The sequence below is a fragment of the Rhyacophila brunnea genome, unplaced genomic scaffold (assembly GCF_057557595.1).
Source record: "Rhyacophila brunnea isolate RB1 unplaced genomic scaffold, BYU_Rbru_1.0 scaffold_4, whole genome shotgun sequence".
Lineage (NCBI taxonomy): Eukaryota > Metazoa > Arthropoda > Insecta > Trichoptera > Rhyacophilidae > Rhyacophila > Rhyacophila brunnea.
Window position 1 is genome coordinate 11,813,990 of NW_028233068.1, and position 17,195 is coordinate 11,831,184.

General features: G+C 35.6%; 1 protein-coding gene across 5 annotated transcripts in view; it reads left to right on the top strand.

Annotated features, from left to right (window-relative positions):
- Positions 1-300: 300 nt before the first annotated feature.
- Positions 301-17,195, top strand: part of kst (spectrin beta chain, non-erythrocytic 5 kst) — a 130,147-nt gene continuing 113,252 nt past the window's right edge. For 4 of the 5 annotated variants that reach the window (XM_085954075.1, XM_085954076.1, XM_085954077.1 and 1 more), the window contains exon 1: positions 301-636. The gene's annotated coding sequence lies outside the window, so the exon portion shown is untranslated. The remainder of the gene's footprint in view (positions 637-17,195) is intronic. The other variant, XM_085954078.1, reaches the window with a different exon arrangement.

The following is a 17,195-nucleotide window of genomic DNA, read 5'->3' on the forward strand; positions in this document are numbered from 1 at the left end:
GTTTCTCCTGGGTTAAATTAAGTGAGTGAATAATATACCTAGAAATAGATGTCATGTTGGATTATCTTAGATTTCCTTATCGATTATTTATCTGCTTATCAATTGTGATATTAAATTATCTACAATAAATAATATGATTATATTATATATTTGCACATCAATAATAATTTTTCACTTATGCAACGTTTGAACTTGGCGCCCTTTTGAGATTGGTGACTTGTATGGTATCAATTCTGTCGGTAAAACAGTTTCCATCGTCGGCCATTGTTAATTATTGGTGGGGCGAATAAAAAAATAAAAAGTTTCAAACGAGATTCCTCAGCAATAGGCGTGCGTTGTAACGGCAGGCGAGCTCTAACGGAATAATAATGTGGAATATTTACGTTAAGTTTTAGTTATAATGTCCGATATCTGCCGCGTTTAATATCAAAGTTTAGCCTAAGTTCATTCTTTTTCCAAATATCTATGTGTATCTTAAAATTTAGTAACTGTGAACTTTGCAAAGTTAATTAGTATTACTGTCGTTTGTGTGTGCCGGCGTGGATCAGTGTCAAAATACTTGCACAGTTGGATTAACAACATTTTCACACATCGCCGTCGAATTGGCCGACAGCAAAATATCTTCCCCGAGTAGAGGTTTGTTTATAGTGTATTTTTGAAGTTTCATGTGCGGCAGACAATAATAATGCAATCATGTCAAAAGCTGTCAATAATATTAACCGTTGTTTACGAGCAATCCACTCTCCGATAAAACCAGTCTACGTCGAGTTGATACGGCAAAACAACCGGAATTTCTTATTATTTTAGCGTAACTTTCAACATTCAGTACCGATTAAACGAAACGAACTATTTTCTTGTGTTCCAAATTAAAATTGTATTTTTCTAACAACAACGCTGCAAAATATTGATACCTGTAGCTATTTATATTGTTGTGTCCTACAATACTTAAATAAACTGTAATTTCAATGAGTAGGTATAGTATTAATCAAATTGTCAACATTTAAAAAATACGTACACAAGTAATCGCATTAGTTTATAAAATATTTACTCATTCAAAGAAATGACAATTATTATTGTAATTTTTGACAGTAGGTATGTACATAAGTATGTACCACGTTTCTCGGTCAAAATAAGATTAATTATTGTCAGATTTAAAATGATAATTAATAAAATTAATGTATTACGTATTTAAGTAAACCTTTCAATTACAAACAGCTAGTACATTTATTTTGTTCTCCCATATTTTTATAAACCATGTTGTCTTACCTAATTTAATTATGGTCATTCTCGTGATATTCCTTAGATACCTATCTATTTTTGTAATACTCACAGAATTAAAATAGATTAATAATGGTAATACATACTATTATGTCAGATGAAGTACCTTCTTACTTCGTAATAATATATTCTGTCAGTTTGACACGCTATGTATTTGTGCAACTGTCACCTGTATAAATATTACGAAATATATTTTCATGAAACTACTGTACGAATAATACTCATACCTAGGTACCCGAGTTATATTAATAATTAATCATCTCGGAAATCATTGTGTATCTGTATGTAAAGGAAAATAATATATTATATTTCAGAAAATAGGTTGGTATCAAGCAATTGAAGTAAATTGATTAACTCATTCAGTAAACAATATTGATAACACATTAATAGAATTCTAAATAGAGTAAGTTTGTTCAATAAGTAGCCGCTGGCTTTTAATAAAACGCCGATAAGGAAATACTTAAACTATTTTTAAATACTTAGGTAGGTAAATATAAGCGCATACTTAAGTAGGTATAAAATAATATCTGAATGCAAACATGAACACACTAAACATTCCTTTACGGCTATGTCATAAACCTCACGATTTCGTAAAGCACTAGTCATTTTTATACATTTTTTTTTCAGTAGGTATTCCAAAAAAATGTGAAATGTGATTATGAATAAATCTTTCCAAACCAAATCTATAATAATTATGCTATCCATAGGAAGATGACGGTCTTATCCAAGCCATACGATCACTTTCAAGTGGGGTAGGTTTGAACATGCAGAAAAGGCGGGAAAAGTGACCCTCTACCTTTATTGAACGTATGTAAATACATGGCACTGAATTAATTAATCTGTATTTACATTAATCTGATTACGTTAAAACATTAACTGTAAATTACGTTAAAAATACATACTTACCTAATGGGGTATGTTTTTAAATTTAAAGAACACCGATTTGTCTGGTAAATAGGTACCTACACTGTTTTACCTTTTTACCGATAATCTAATGATCTGCTCCAATGTTTCGGCGATATTTTAGTTATTTAGTACTTACATATTATGTAGCAGTGGTGAAGGGTGGAGGTAGGCTGTTAAAATCCACCGTAAATAGTGCACACTAAACTTTTTCAGTCATACGGATTTGGTTGCATTAAAATAAGACTACAATTATTTATAAATGGAGTTGGTTAGTTGTTAAAATTCAATTAAACCCTGCGAAAACTAAGCCATAATAGATTAATAGTAAAAAATGTCTAAAATTATGCAATTAAACCATACATAACTTTGAATATTTTATAGATAGAATAATATTTTTTTTATGTATTGTAGTTTGGTCAGGCAGGGCTTAATGAATATATTGCGAATAAATGAGCTAACAATATTTCTAATAGGTAGGTACCTATGTGTTCTTAATCCAACGAAAACAAAAAGTATGAATGAAAAAGTGTGTACAATTTTGTCGTACTACCAAAAATATACAAAAACTATTAAAGTTTGGTTTAGGCAGGGTTTAATTGATTTTTAAAAAACTAACCAATACCATCTGTAAATTAGTTCAATAAAAACAAATACAACATGCACTATTTATGGCGGACCTTAACAGCCTACCTCCACCCTTCGCTACTGATATGTAGGTATATTTGAAATAGTTTTTATAGTTAAGTGTTATTATTTAATTTGAGTATCTAAATTCCATAGTTCAAATTGTCTCGTATAATTAATTTTATCCCACATGATTTCGCTACTTAGATCATAATCTTTGTTTCATGATATAGGTACCTGTGCGTCAATCAATTGTATTAAATTCCACGTATCGTATCTCCGTCACGTCACTAGGTGTCTCTAATATCTCTACAGTCCATCTTAAATATCTACAGATTTGGTATGAAACTTGACTCGGCCCGTGTTCATAGTCAATACTGTAAATTAAAAATAACTCATTAAAAAACATGTTTTCAAAACGCTTACCTTATAAGGACCAAAACGTGATAAAATGACAGGACTTTTCATGTCATGGTGCATGTCGCCTACTGTCACGCTGTCGCGGCGACAAATTTAGTCTGGTTTTTTCATTTTGCAGAATATTTTGAACCATCTCTGTAAATTCACTGAAGAATGACACTGATGAAGCTTGCCTACTATAATGTATTAGTAGTTTGAATTAATATGAATTATTCATGCTAATTTCAATGAATGTTAAGTGCTCGGCCGTAGTAATTGGGCGGGCGCGGCGCGGCGGCGTCTTGCGAAACTCAAACGTATAACCGTGTGTATTATGCCCCAAAAAAGACACTGTCTACAAACATTTTACACACGGTTATACGTTTGAGTTTCGCAAGACGCCGCCGCGCAACCACTACGTTCTTGCACTAAATGCTCGGCCGTAGTGGTTTGGCGGGCGCGGCGCGGCGGCGTCTTGCGAAACTCAAACGTATAACCGTGTGTATTATGCCCCAAAAAAGACACTGTCTACGAACATTTCACACACGGTTATACGTTTGAGTTTCGCAAGACGTCGTCGCGCCGCGCCCGCCAAGCCACTACGGTTGAGCACTAACAGTTTCTACGTGTGCGTACGTTAAAATACTTGCGGCATGACATCCATAGATAATATTTTTAACAGAACCCAACCTGCAGACCATAGATAATAGACATCGAAAATACATAGAGCCAACCGCTAAAACCAAAAAAAACGTGATTTTGACATGACATTCGAAAAGTGTAGGCATGTGGAATATGATAAAAACGTTCAAAACGTCATGCAGGTGTCGATGTAGTGCAGTTCAACGTGAGGTGACCTCATTGTTGTTTTAGTGATTTCGTCAGATTTTGCCAACTGCTAATGTTCGTTTAAAGGTTCAAAATGTGCTACGGGATGGGAGCATCCGTCTGATAACATTTTAAACACCAAGAACTGGAATACTGGGTATTAGTATTATGCAGTTTAAATGACAATAAGATGATAACCTGTCACAAGTAGGTACATAATTGTCATTGATGATCGTTGTTTTGTGGATAATTGTGTCATTTTACACGTATCATAAAGTATTGTGTAATTTTTACTAAATTCTCAATGATATTGACTTTTAGGGAAGGGGGTAGTGTCTTCAACAGGGGACACAAAAGTAACGAGTTCCCTTATAGGTGAGGCGTATACAAGGTTTAATTCTCGAGTAGGTAAACTTAAATAGGTACGTGTTATAAAATATTCTGTATCATAACGCTTATCAAGTAAACGAAACCAAAAATATATTGGTAATATTTGAGGACATTCTGGAGACTTTGTATTTTTTGAGTTTTATGGTCTGATTATTATCAACTCGTAAAGCAAAACTCGCTTTTTTTCTCGATTTTTGGACTATGGTAACAGTAATAATCTGTCATGTGGTCATCAAGTAACATTCTCTGCACTTTTTACAGGGATTTTTTCACATTCAATAATATGTATTAGCTAATGAAAATGCTCTCTCGAATCCATAGTTTTTCGTTGTTCCAATACCTTGTGAACGTAGTGATGATTTAGTGATGTAGAATAAAATGAATTAGTGTTGTTGTTGTAATATTTATTAATTTATTATTGTGAACTATTGTAACTGATAGTTAGTTAATAAGCTAATACAATATAATTATTGTGGAGAAAAATGGAATGAGTAGGAGCGTATTTATAGTCATGAAACTACCTATAGGTATTAATTTATAAAGTTGTGTGCAACCATTTCGGCCGATGAAGTAAGTCATTGCCCACTGAAGAAGGAAGCCGATACATTACACGACAGCTGGTCATACTTTTCGCCCCTCCCGTTGTCTATGGATGACATGTCATTGCCTGTCATTGTCTATAGAGTGCTCATACTGACGCGTCTGTCGTGTTCACTTGTCGGAGTATTCTTAGTTTCAGATTTCTTTCAGATTATTTTAACGTATCTTGGATACCTTGGAGTTCATCTGATTTAGTGGTTATGTGTTATTAATAATTGGAAGTGACGATCAAAGTAAACTTATTCTGTGTATAATATCATAATACACTAGGACGTTTGTCAATGTGACAGTCGATTCTAAACGACAATAACTAATAACTTATTTATACTCTTCAGTCATTGTAGAATACCAAACTCTGCTTGCAAGTACGTTATCAATAAACAGTATGGCAGTGGACCACTCGTTGCTTGTGCAAAAAGTTATGCTCAGGTTTTATTAATCTAAAGATGGCGGTGAGTAAGTGCATAATAATTAATGTCGAGTAAGCTAATGAAATGCAATTCTTGTGGAGAAAAATTGAATTATTAATATATCGTATGGATAAAAATAGTCATAAACTATATTTATAAAATACAAGCACCTATTGTGTGCAATCGCCAATCATACCAACCAGCCGATAAAATAAGCAAGTAATGTTGAGAGTCGAGACATTCCAACATGTTTTAAAATATTGCCTTAGTGAGCACGGCCCATCCCATTTTGCGGTAGACTGAGGTTGGACAGGGATTCTGACACGACGGTATGCCTGCCAGACTGGCGCTCCATAATCATTGTTTTAATGATCTGAAAGGGAAACTCTTAAATAGAGATATTGGAGTGGGCCCCAGGCCAGGATCTTTGGCGAGCCCCCTACCCATCGCTAGGGTTAAAGGCAGTGGGACTTTTTACAAAATCGTTTTCTAAATGTTGTTTCAGGCAAAATTAAGAGTATTAGGTGCATTTATAGCGAATTTTTTGTATTGTTGAATAAATCCTTTTGAATTAGGTACCTATGAAGTTGTCGAATATCGATAATCAAAAATTGCATTACACAACTCTACATTTTTAAATGATAATAGAGTTATGGATACTTTAGCTGATGCATGGTCTAAAAAGATCGTGACTACGCGACATGCAGATTGTGCAAACGACGCGTGTGGAACGAAACATAATTTGTCATAAAAATTCAACATGTGTCAATTTAATGTTATGTGTATTGTTATATTAGTAATAAAAATAATATATTCATTGACATGTTTTCTTTTTCGAGTACATGCTGACGTTTTTTAGTCATCTTTACAAGATTTAAGAATATATTCCTCCGACGCCATCACAAAACAAATTAACGTGCTCACATCTCGACTACCTCTCTCCGATTGGCAACGAGTGCGAAATTTTGTTCTACCTATTGTTGAAAATTATTTGCCGTTTCACTGATGTATATTCAAGACTACAAATAAAATAGCGCCGCGAATTTTTTCCCCATTAGGGAAAATTTTGTGATGTGTGTTTATCTTACTTATCATGCCCTTTCAATTTTCTTAAAAATAATGGTTGACTATATCTCAATAAAATTCTCGAATACACACTTCCATGGGTGCTCGTACAGTTTGTAAGGCACGCTAGCGGTACCTCATAATATCATTTGTTACATTTATTTACTAAGTATTTAGCATATTCTATCAGGTATTTTCACGCAGCCTGATTGTTGTAAATGTTAACGTACCTTTGTAATTATTAATTCAAGATCAGCATGCGTGGTGTGGTGCCGTTGAGAGATTATTGGATTAGGCCGATATCAAGTTTTCAATTTTCACGTGAGATAATCCAACGTGATTTTTGTACTTATTTAACCTACTTATTTAAATTCAAACCATAATTGAGGTTCCGAAAATACAACTACTGACCTAGGTGCGTAGATCAGTGTTTCACAAATTGTAATAAGTGAATTTGATGGAATTTCTTCCCATGCATTAAAGAAGTAGTTTAAATTAACACAATTAGATACGTAAGTAATATAATTTTTTTTAATTTGTCCTCTTATTTATTATGAACAAACAAGTAAAGCAGTTAACTGTACACCCATAATACTAATTATTTTGTTCAACGTGGGGTTGTTATTTTAGTTTGATGATACAGTCCATTCAGGTCTTTTGCCGACTTTAGAAGCGTTCTCCTGGCAACTATGTCCCGATATTTCGCTCTGATCTGTCACACTCATCCTCTCAGTATCCTCGCCCATCTGTTCTGGGAGCGGCCCAACGGTCGGGTGTCTACTAGGATTCTATCTCACACAATGTCTAACACTCTGGATTCATTGCATCTAACGACCGAACCTGCCCATAAATTTGGCATACGTCGGTAAAATCTATTTCTAAGCCGGCTCTCACATCTAAACTCGCCCGTCTGTCGCACAGCCATAAATCAAACCTTCCAAGAACTTCGATATTTGGATGTGGCGATCTGCGAGCTGGTATAGGAATGACCAATTATTCTTAAATGTTTGTATGCGTCCTGGCGTCTTCGACTCGCAGCACGTTAAGCGTGCAACTTGTCGATTGCAACATTAGATGTTTTTTCAAAATAAAAAGTCACATTCGACCAATTTGGCAACGTGTATTTTCTGAATAACGATGACGTCACATCGACGTATTCGACACGTCGCAGGAGGGTGAGTTTTGATGTGAGAGCCGGACGAGCAGATTTCATTGACACGTCATGTATGATAAAAATACACTTAAGACTACCTACTAGATACGTGTTTTTTGGCTTTTATTTCCTCCGCCGGGAATGTATAGGACACGAAAAGTTTTCAGATAAATAAATTTAATGACCACCTCAGAGCAAGAACACTAATGACCACCTTTTCGGTCTGAAACGGTGCTGGTGTATCCAACGCCCAGGCCCGCATGCCAATTTTCGGTGACTTCATCCGGATTCGAGCTCGGAAACGGTCAGCCGCTAAAACTTTTAGCCACGGAGCCGCAACGCCCATTTGAATAAGCGTCTTGTAATCTCGCAATAATAAATTGCACTCGAAATCAAAACAATCCACTCGGTTTCGGTCACGGCGCATGATTCCCAGCATGCATTACGAGCTGTATCAAATTTTAATGTAGGTGATTATTATTGTTGCATTTTGCAATTTTTTTCGCATCGAATGCTGTAATAGTGTAATACTTCCGAATTTAGAAATAATGCTTTATTTTTCAATGGCTGCACATACAATGAAGGAATTATTTTAAGTAGCTTGATACACTAAGATATATATTTATATTTTGTGTAAATGTATAGCTTTAGTAGGTACTTACTAAGACTAATAATTGCACCACAGTCATTGATATAGGTACAAAATGCATCATTCCACGAAAGTTGGCGTTTCTTCCAGAACAGGTTATAGGCATCCGACTCAAAATGTAAGAATCGACCTTATTGCAATGTAGGTTCAGTTTATTTGTAAGTATATAGTATGTCAGCTGAATGCAGAACTATTCTAACTAGCATTTGAAATATTTTACAGGAATTCATTATTGTCATCAATAGTCCTACCAAAATATGGTGTAAGTACATATCGCACCGTGAGTGTAAGACCAACGCATCTGCAAAAGACATATTTTGGATATATTAGGGTTTGAAGTCTTCGTTTTGTTAGGAGAAATAGATTTTCTAAAAAAAAAACATAATATTTGATTTATATCTACATTATATTGCATGTTTTTCAGTTACTTCACTTTTACATGATCAGGTTCACGACTTCTGCAGTTGCTTTGCATTTAATCTCGAAATTGAAAAATTTGCAGATACGTTGGTTTTACACTCACGGTGCGATATGTACATTTATCTATACTTACAAGTAATAAATAATTTTAGTTAGTATGTTGTTTCAAAGAACACTATTCTAAAATATTTTAAATCTTTGTTAAAATAGTTCTACAATGGTCATTGTGTATTAAATTCATAAGATTAGCATCTGGAATTGGGGAGAAAAAAGTATTGACGTATAGCAAATGTTAACGCAGTTGACAAATCAACCCTTATTATAATGCAGGTAGAGTTCAGAATAAAATTTGTATAAGGTGATTTCGGCAGACTAAAATTTTAGTGTCATTTTATTTGTCATATATTTCGTCCATCACTGTCCACAATTATTCACAATAGAGCTTAGTCCATTAAAATAGAGTGGAAGTGCGGCGTATTTATAATATTTACAATTAAATTAAACTCGGGCATACACACAAATAGATTTCAAACGTCAAACAATAATAGCTAATTTATTAATTGTTTAAAATCAATCTAAATCAAATATATTATTAATAGTTAATCAACGAATAATTCACATGATTTAAGAATGTAACATTCTAATTATTGAACATACACAATTTTGAAAACACTTCTGAGGAAATATATTATAGATACCTAACTTATAACCAATAGAAAAAATCTTTTTGAAAAAAGTAAGACACCCTCGCAGGAATCGAACCTGCCATAAAAGCCATTAGTTAAAATTTGTCGCCATTAAGTATGACGCCTTTAGCATAGTGGTCTATGTGCATGGGCGCGATACCCGAGAGATACAGGTTCGATCTATTATATGGAAAGTAAATAAATAAAATGCATTTTGCGATCCTACATCTTTACATCCACAGGGTGGAAGTTATATTAACAAACTTTTTGACAGTTGCCCTGTTCATTGAATGCGAACACAAATTGAAAAAAAAACAACTTTTAAATCTACCATTCTTGAAGGCGGATTCTGCAGGATCCCGAGACCCACAATGCTTGCAGTACATACTAACTAGAAGAGCATACATTGTAATATCTATGCACATATTATTATTAGGTAGGTATATTGATTTTTTATAATCGCAAAACACGGAATATAAGATGCGTAGATGTGTGCTTCAGACATTGCATAGTTTAATAAATTGATTGAAAGGGGTAATTTCGGTTGCTATGCACATAGAAAAAAAAATAAGGAAATTTCAAAGGTGTGAGGCCAGTATGAATCGAAAGTGGTTTCTCAGTTGAGTATATAAATCAAATTGTAAACAATTCAACGAAGCACTTGCATAAAATTAGACTCTTACGTAATAACGTAATACTGTAATAATTATTTAAATTAGCTGACATCTTAAAATTCTTCACGTGTTTACACAAGCACATATACAACACAAATTAAAAGTGAAATCACCGCCGCGTAAAATAATTTGGTAATAAAATTATTATGTTGCAAATTTTCAAATGTGTGCCGCAATAAGTAATGTTTATCATTTTATCTTGGTAGTGCTACGCCAAGTGAACGAAGAGTGTTGTGTCTTATCGCCAGTACGTGAGCAGTATGCACATCACGCTGGTCGCTATCCAATCTGTTCAGATGTCATGATGTATTTTTGATTGTTTTATTTTAATACCCTCTGATTTGGATTTTCGACTTCTCTTATCTTAGCTAACTGGCAATCATAATAGTTATTAGGGGTGCAATCAGAGAATGCAACGTTATTGGGAACTGGCTTACCCTCTCGAGTGTGGAGAATATTGTGCCATCTTTATACTTTCTACTGTGTATATATGTCGGTCCAACCAGCTGTTGGGCCCATCGGGCCGTCCGACCTGGTCGAGATCTCTTCACATAATTTTGTTTGTCCGTATTGTTTTAGCTTTGTTTTTTGTATCTTATATCTTCTTATTGTGCCATCCCCTAGCGGAGGTCAGCCACCATCAAGGCGATCTTATATTTGTCGTCTGCTACCCGGAACAGTTCGGTGGAGCTGCACTCGTGCCAATCACGGAGGTTCTTAAGCCACGAAATGCGGCGCCGTCCTCTGCTACGCTTCCCATTGATCTTTCCTTGAATGACAAGTTGGGGAATGCTCTATTTTTGTCCTCTCATAATGTGGCCGAGGTATTGTAGTTTCCTGGTTTTGATACAACGTAGAACTTCTCGGTCCTTCCCCATTCGATTGAGAACTTCAACATTTGTCACCCGGTCAGTCCAAGGAATTTTGAGGATGCGTCTATACAGCCGCATCTCGAAAGCTACAAGTCTCCGTGACATCTCTTGGTTTAGCGTCCATACTTCCATACCATAGAAAAGAATTGAGAGCACATAACAACGTACCATACGCAGTCTCAGACCTAGGTTAAGATCTCGATTGCTAAGGAGGCGTCTCATTTTGAGAAAGGCGCTCCTTGCGATCTCAATTCTAGTTTTTATTTCCTGAGACTGGTCCCATTTCTCATTGACACATGTACCTAAATATTTATAATGGGTCACACGTTCGATTGGTTCGCTGTTAATGACAAAATTTGTGTTGGTGTCTGGTGTCGCTGTTTTTCTTATATGTTTTTCTTATATGTATATCATTAAATTCATTTATTTCTGTTAATTCTCCGTGCCTTTCTCTCCCACGGCATTTTTTTTATTAAATTATTATATATTTCAGTAAACTCAGTCAAAGCTCACTTGACCAAGACTTGGGCATCGGCTTCTGAGACATTCCCAGTCGTAAAAAACTGCTAATGCTTCACATCAAACGTAGGGCCTCGTGATGCGCTCGATTAAGACCGAGTGTGGTGCGGCGCGGGTTGGTTTGGTGGGTATATGTTTGTGTTGTGTCTATAAATCAGTTCATCAAAACTCATCCTAACATACCATCTAACAAACCGTTCTTTGACTCTGGACGAATACGGGGAGGATTCGTAGAAGAGAAGGCTGAAATGTTGATGGGGGGGGGTTGTTTCAGGAGTAACACTGTTGAAAGTGAATTGATTTATTGAGATACAATAGAGATTATAGATATGAGTAAGTACAATAATAATTGTTCTATCACTGCGCGTGTGCTGAAGAACACGTCTTCTTAGTTTGACAGGGAGGCCGCAACTAACTTTAAACACTGTTCAGTTCATACCGGTGAATGCCGAATGGATTCTGGGAATGATTAGCAGAAATCGGTGACTAATTGTTTTTTACGAGCTCGCGCAGGTGGGAGACAGATGCAGAAGGGCGCCGTCATAAAAAGAGGGTGTTATCCTCCACCAAAAGCATTCCTCGTCTTTATCTTCGGAGCCCAAAAGGGCGGTTTGTTAATACCTATTTACTTTTACTTAGGCTGGCGCAGTCCATTTAGACTTTAGAGGTCTATGTCCGACAGCAAAACCGTCATCCAAGATCTCTATTCCGAGTTCTGTCTCTCCACAGCCGGTCACTCAGCCTCTGCATCCATCATGATATTGCCCATCTCCATTATATTTGTATGTACAAGTTGAAAAAAGAAACTGCTTATAATTGTCGTAATTGATTTTTGGGTTATTCCTTCTTTCCTCGACGTTTCGGGCTTGTTGCATAGGTCATATTCAAGAGCCCTAATGTCGAGTAAAGAAGGAGGAAGAACACGCGGTGAAAACCCAAAAATCTATCACGATAAACAACCGTCAAAGTCTCAAAACATCTTGCCTATTATATTGTATTAATAATACTGATATAAAAACATATTCTAACGTTATCAATTTTTCAACATTCGCCTGCTTCCTACAGCTATGGCAATGTTCAAGTATTAATATTAAAAGTATGGAAGCGCCTACAGTATATTATTATTAATTCTGTTGATACCCACAATCACCCATCATCATCACCAATTAGCGACATTATTTCGCACACTCATTTTTTATAATTAAATTTTGTCGGTTTTTCTCCAAGTGCCAGAGACCGTTTGTGCGTTTTTTGCGCACACCATGAAAAAAAAAGTAACATTTTTATAATAATTTAGTTAAAGATCTACCATCGTAAGTTGGCAGCCGGTCGAATTTGAAACTAAAATTGTCTATCGAGGATAAATTTGTTACAAATGCCATTTAATTTTACAACATGTTTCTCGAATTATAGATTGCATAATATTTGTACAGAAATCTACTACCAATAAAAAATTATAAATTACCATTTTTTTGTTAGTTATGGTAATATTCTCAATGTCATACTAGCGCCCTCACTGAAATGCCAATTTATGATGGTAGATCTATAGCCAGACTTCACAAGCACCATGGCATGGCTAGGGGCCCAGCGCTAACAATGCTATTCGGTGACATCATCGTGACGTCATATCTCGATTCGAACTCGCCGCCTCCTGCGGTCAGAGGTTGTCAAAACTCGCGCGAAGGCTTCGCTGCCGTTAGTGATTGCCATTTTACTGCTCGCAACATAACTCGTCTTTTGACTGAGGTGGTTTACAGACTTTAATATTTTATTTGGCAATAATTATTATGGATTCAGAACATTTGATTTTTGGACTTTCATCGTGTGTTCTTCTTCCTCCTTTTACTCTAGGTTTTGAGAGAGTTGCAGATTCTCAAAAGATAATGTAGTGAAGTGTACTGTTGGGTGTATGCAGTGGCGGCTCGACGACTTACTAGGTGGTGGGGTTTAGCCATTAATTTATTAAATACACACACTTTCTCATATTATACATTATGTACCAAGCTACTTATAATAATATGATTTTACTAATGCATTCACATCGTTTGTATAACGAGATTTTTGTACCGACGGGATGGGACCGAGTGACCCCCACCCGGTCAGCGAAAAATAAACGCCATTGCTTTCTTAATTTGTACATAGGTGTCACCGTGAAATAGGGCGTATTTAATTAAATTAATTATTATAATAACGCGTAATCATTATTATGTTATTATATAATTTACAATCATCGCTTTTTTATTTGTATAATAATAATAAATATCTCTATAAAATTGGGACGGGTTTAGATGGATAAAATAAATTAAATAGTTCATTTAATCGTAGGTATATTAAGGCAATGATAAAAATATCGGACGTGTATTTTTGACATGTTAACGACGTGGGGATGGTCCCTACGAACCCTTAAGGCAGAGCCGCCCCTGGGTGTATGAATGCGAACGTCCTAGACGCAAAGCCCACGGGAAGCGGCGTGGCGAATGCTGATCAAATTGCCCACCACGCTGCTTGCAGGTACATATTATTAATATATCCCCCCGCATGTCCAAGCATCATATCCCCATGTAAAGACCATCCCTACAATGAACACTGCTTGTCGCAATATCTAGTAGTCGTTTCTGCGTAGCTCGATCGTGTGGCCTTCATTCCAGCGGCAGGATCTGCGACTGTCAAAAATGCAGATGTCATTTAAAATGAGCGGTTTTCTGAGCGTCGGAAAGAGTGTTGCCAACTGGCATTGACAAAAATATGGCAGATAGGGTAATAAAATAAGCTTGTTAGCAGAAGAAAACGCTAGATTTTCTTATAATTAACAAAAATTCACTTCAAGGATACAATTATAATAAATTATGAGCATTGTCAAGGAGAATTAATTGTACCGCAAGTTACACATACCTATATCATTTAACCGAAATATAATCACAGTTTAAATTAGTCAAGTTTCGAATCAAACAAAAAATTACACTCGAGTAGCGACATCTGTTTTTGTTCTTTGAATGACGATTATTAATCAGGTACGAAATTTGGTCATCATTTAAATATCGTAATAATACGTTACATTATCAAGCAAATTGGTATAATATTCAAGCTTTTTTTGTGAGAAATCTTACGCTGTTTGATTTATCAAAAACGCTAGATTTAACGCCATATGGCAGATGCATATTTCGCAAGCTATGTATATTAAAAAATGCTAGATCTGGCAAGAAAAACTCGAAGTTGGCAACGCTGGTCAGGAAGTTTACAAGGCATAATTTATTTGTTTGTGACAGCTGATATGAGTCGCAGGTCGCACCGCTGGTCGCGTCACCCATTTTAGTTTATAAATGTAGTATTTATTCTTCAACCTTTCCATTCGCTATCGTTGTTTACTCAAACGATCCTTACTTAGAATATGTATTATGAAAATCACTCATCAAGAGTGCCTGATAAATGTATTAGTATTACGTTATTACCGCCTGACTCTAAACAATTTTATTTATATTAGATAAGCAAATAAAAATGGCAACTAGACAGGTTGTATGGGGCCGGTTGGATGTGAGCCGGAAACCACAGGTGTAGTTTCCGCTCGAGACTTGTCATTGTGGTATCTGTGGTATCTTTAAAAATATATTTTTGAATACTTCATTTAAGTACGAAAATGATATTATATTAGTATCGTCATCATCAGCTTCTTTTGCCGTATTTTGCGTGATAGATGCACCTAAATGTTTCCGACCCTTGACCACTACACTACCTCTCCATTGATTTCTAAAGTCAGCGCTCCATTGGCGAGCCAAAAGTCCGAGGACAATAAATCGTCCGATTTGTCTACGCTCCGCTACTGATCAACGAACGAATAAAAAAGTCGAGCTGTCAAAAGTGAAAAGTTGCGATTATCGTAATGTCTTCCGATAATCCTATAATTTTGTGTTATTTATATTTAGACTTGCATAAAATAATATAGCAGTGAACAACACAAGTTTTACGTTTTCTTTTATGAATTTCATAAATACAAATAACAAAATAATTGATAAATCTCTCATTTTATAATGTGTAAATTAACAAATTAATCAATGAAAATGTTTAAACAATTACAGATTTTTTTTCGATCCGAATGATCGCGTATAATGTCAAATCGAATTTGTATAGCGATCGACCGACGAGTCTGGCAACTCGGAGAGTAAAATATCAAACATGTTTGAAATCCAACGAGCCTGGTCTGCGGATTAAAAAGTCCGCAGATCTGGGGTGCTCCACGCAAAAAAAGTTCGAAGACTGTAAATCGTCTGACTTGCGTGCCAATGGAGCGCCGGCTTAACAGCCAAAGCGCACTACGAGTGGGCGTGCGATGCGTGGTGCTTAGTGCGCGCATCACACGGCTTCTTGCAGTGTGCTCCGCCATTTACATGTCGCCTATGGTATAGGTAGCTTAGAAGGCGGACAAACCATCATAATATTGTGTTATACAGTTTTCCCATTGCCACATTCTTCGCAGTTTGTGGAATCATCAGAGCATACCACAGATCTCTATCACATTCTCTTCTATGTCTCCTTATTCATTAATTTCAGTCGTGATCTTTCCGCGTTATGCCTAAACGTTTCACGTGCCACGTTCCACCACTCTTAATATTTAACAACGACGGTAATTGACTGATTTTTGTTATACTTTTAAACTGTTTATCATGCATATTTATGTCACTAATGACAGATATAGATATAATAGATATATAACATAATCAAAGTCGTTGACAGAAGTCACTCCTATGTAGATTATGTTGGTGAAAGGTAAGTCGTTTTGGAAAAAAATGTCATTACAAAAATATAGATAAAATTAGAGGCGTGGTCACAATTTTGTTGCTATTGCTGATAGAGACAATAATATATTTTAAACATGGTGTACACCACCGCCATCTTTAGATTAATAAAGCCTGAGCATAACTTTTTGCACAAGCAACGAGTGGTCCACTGCCATACATTGATAACATACTTGCAAGCAGAGCTTGGTATTCTATAATGACTGAAGAGTATAAATAAGTTGTTAGTTATTGTCATTTAGAATCGATTGTCACATTGACAAACGTCCTAGTGTATTATGATATTATTATACACAGAAGAAGTTTACTTACTTTGATCGTCACTTCCAATTATTATTAACACATAAACACTAAATCAGATGAACTCCAAGGTCTCTAAGATACGTTAAAATAATCTGAAACTAAGAATACTCCGACAAGTGAACACGACACACGCGTCAGTATGAGCACTCTATAGACAATGACAGGTCATCCATAGACAACGGGAGGGGCGAAAAGTAGGACCAGTCGTGTAATGTATCGGCTTCCTTCTTCAGTGGGCAAAATGGGTACACACATCGTAGCAATTTTTCAATCTTGATTTGGAGGGCTCCCGCATTATACAAGATTGAGTTTCTCCGGGAAACAATTTGTAATCTGAAGCGCTTTTTATGCTATTGTATTATTTCTTTGAAGAATAACGATTTTTGAAATGATTAATTTTTATATTAAGTTAACACTTTCAATGCAAAAATTTCGCTAATGTTAAGTATTTATATTTAGTCTAGGAGTACAATTTGTTATTTACTAGGAATTGCAATCCCGGGATTATTAATATTCTTTGAATCCCGAAATCTTTTAATTAGGGATAAAACGGTGAAATTTGGCCAAGATTAAAATCTATTAGATATCGTACATTTATGTTGATTGATGATTTACGACATTTAGGTAGT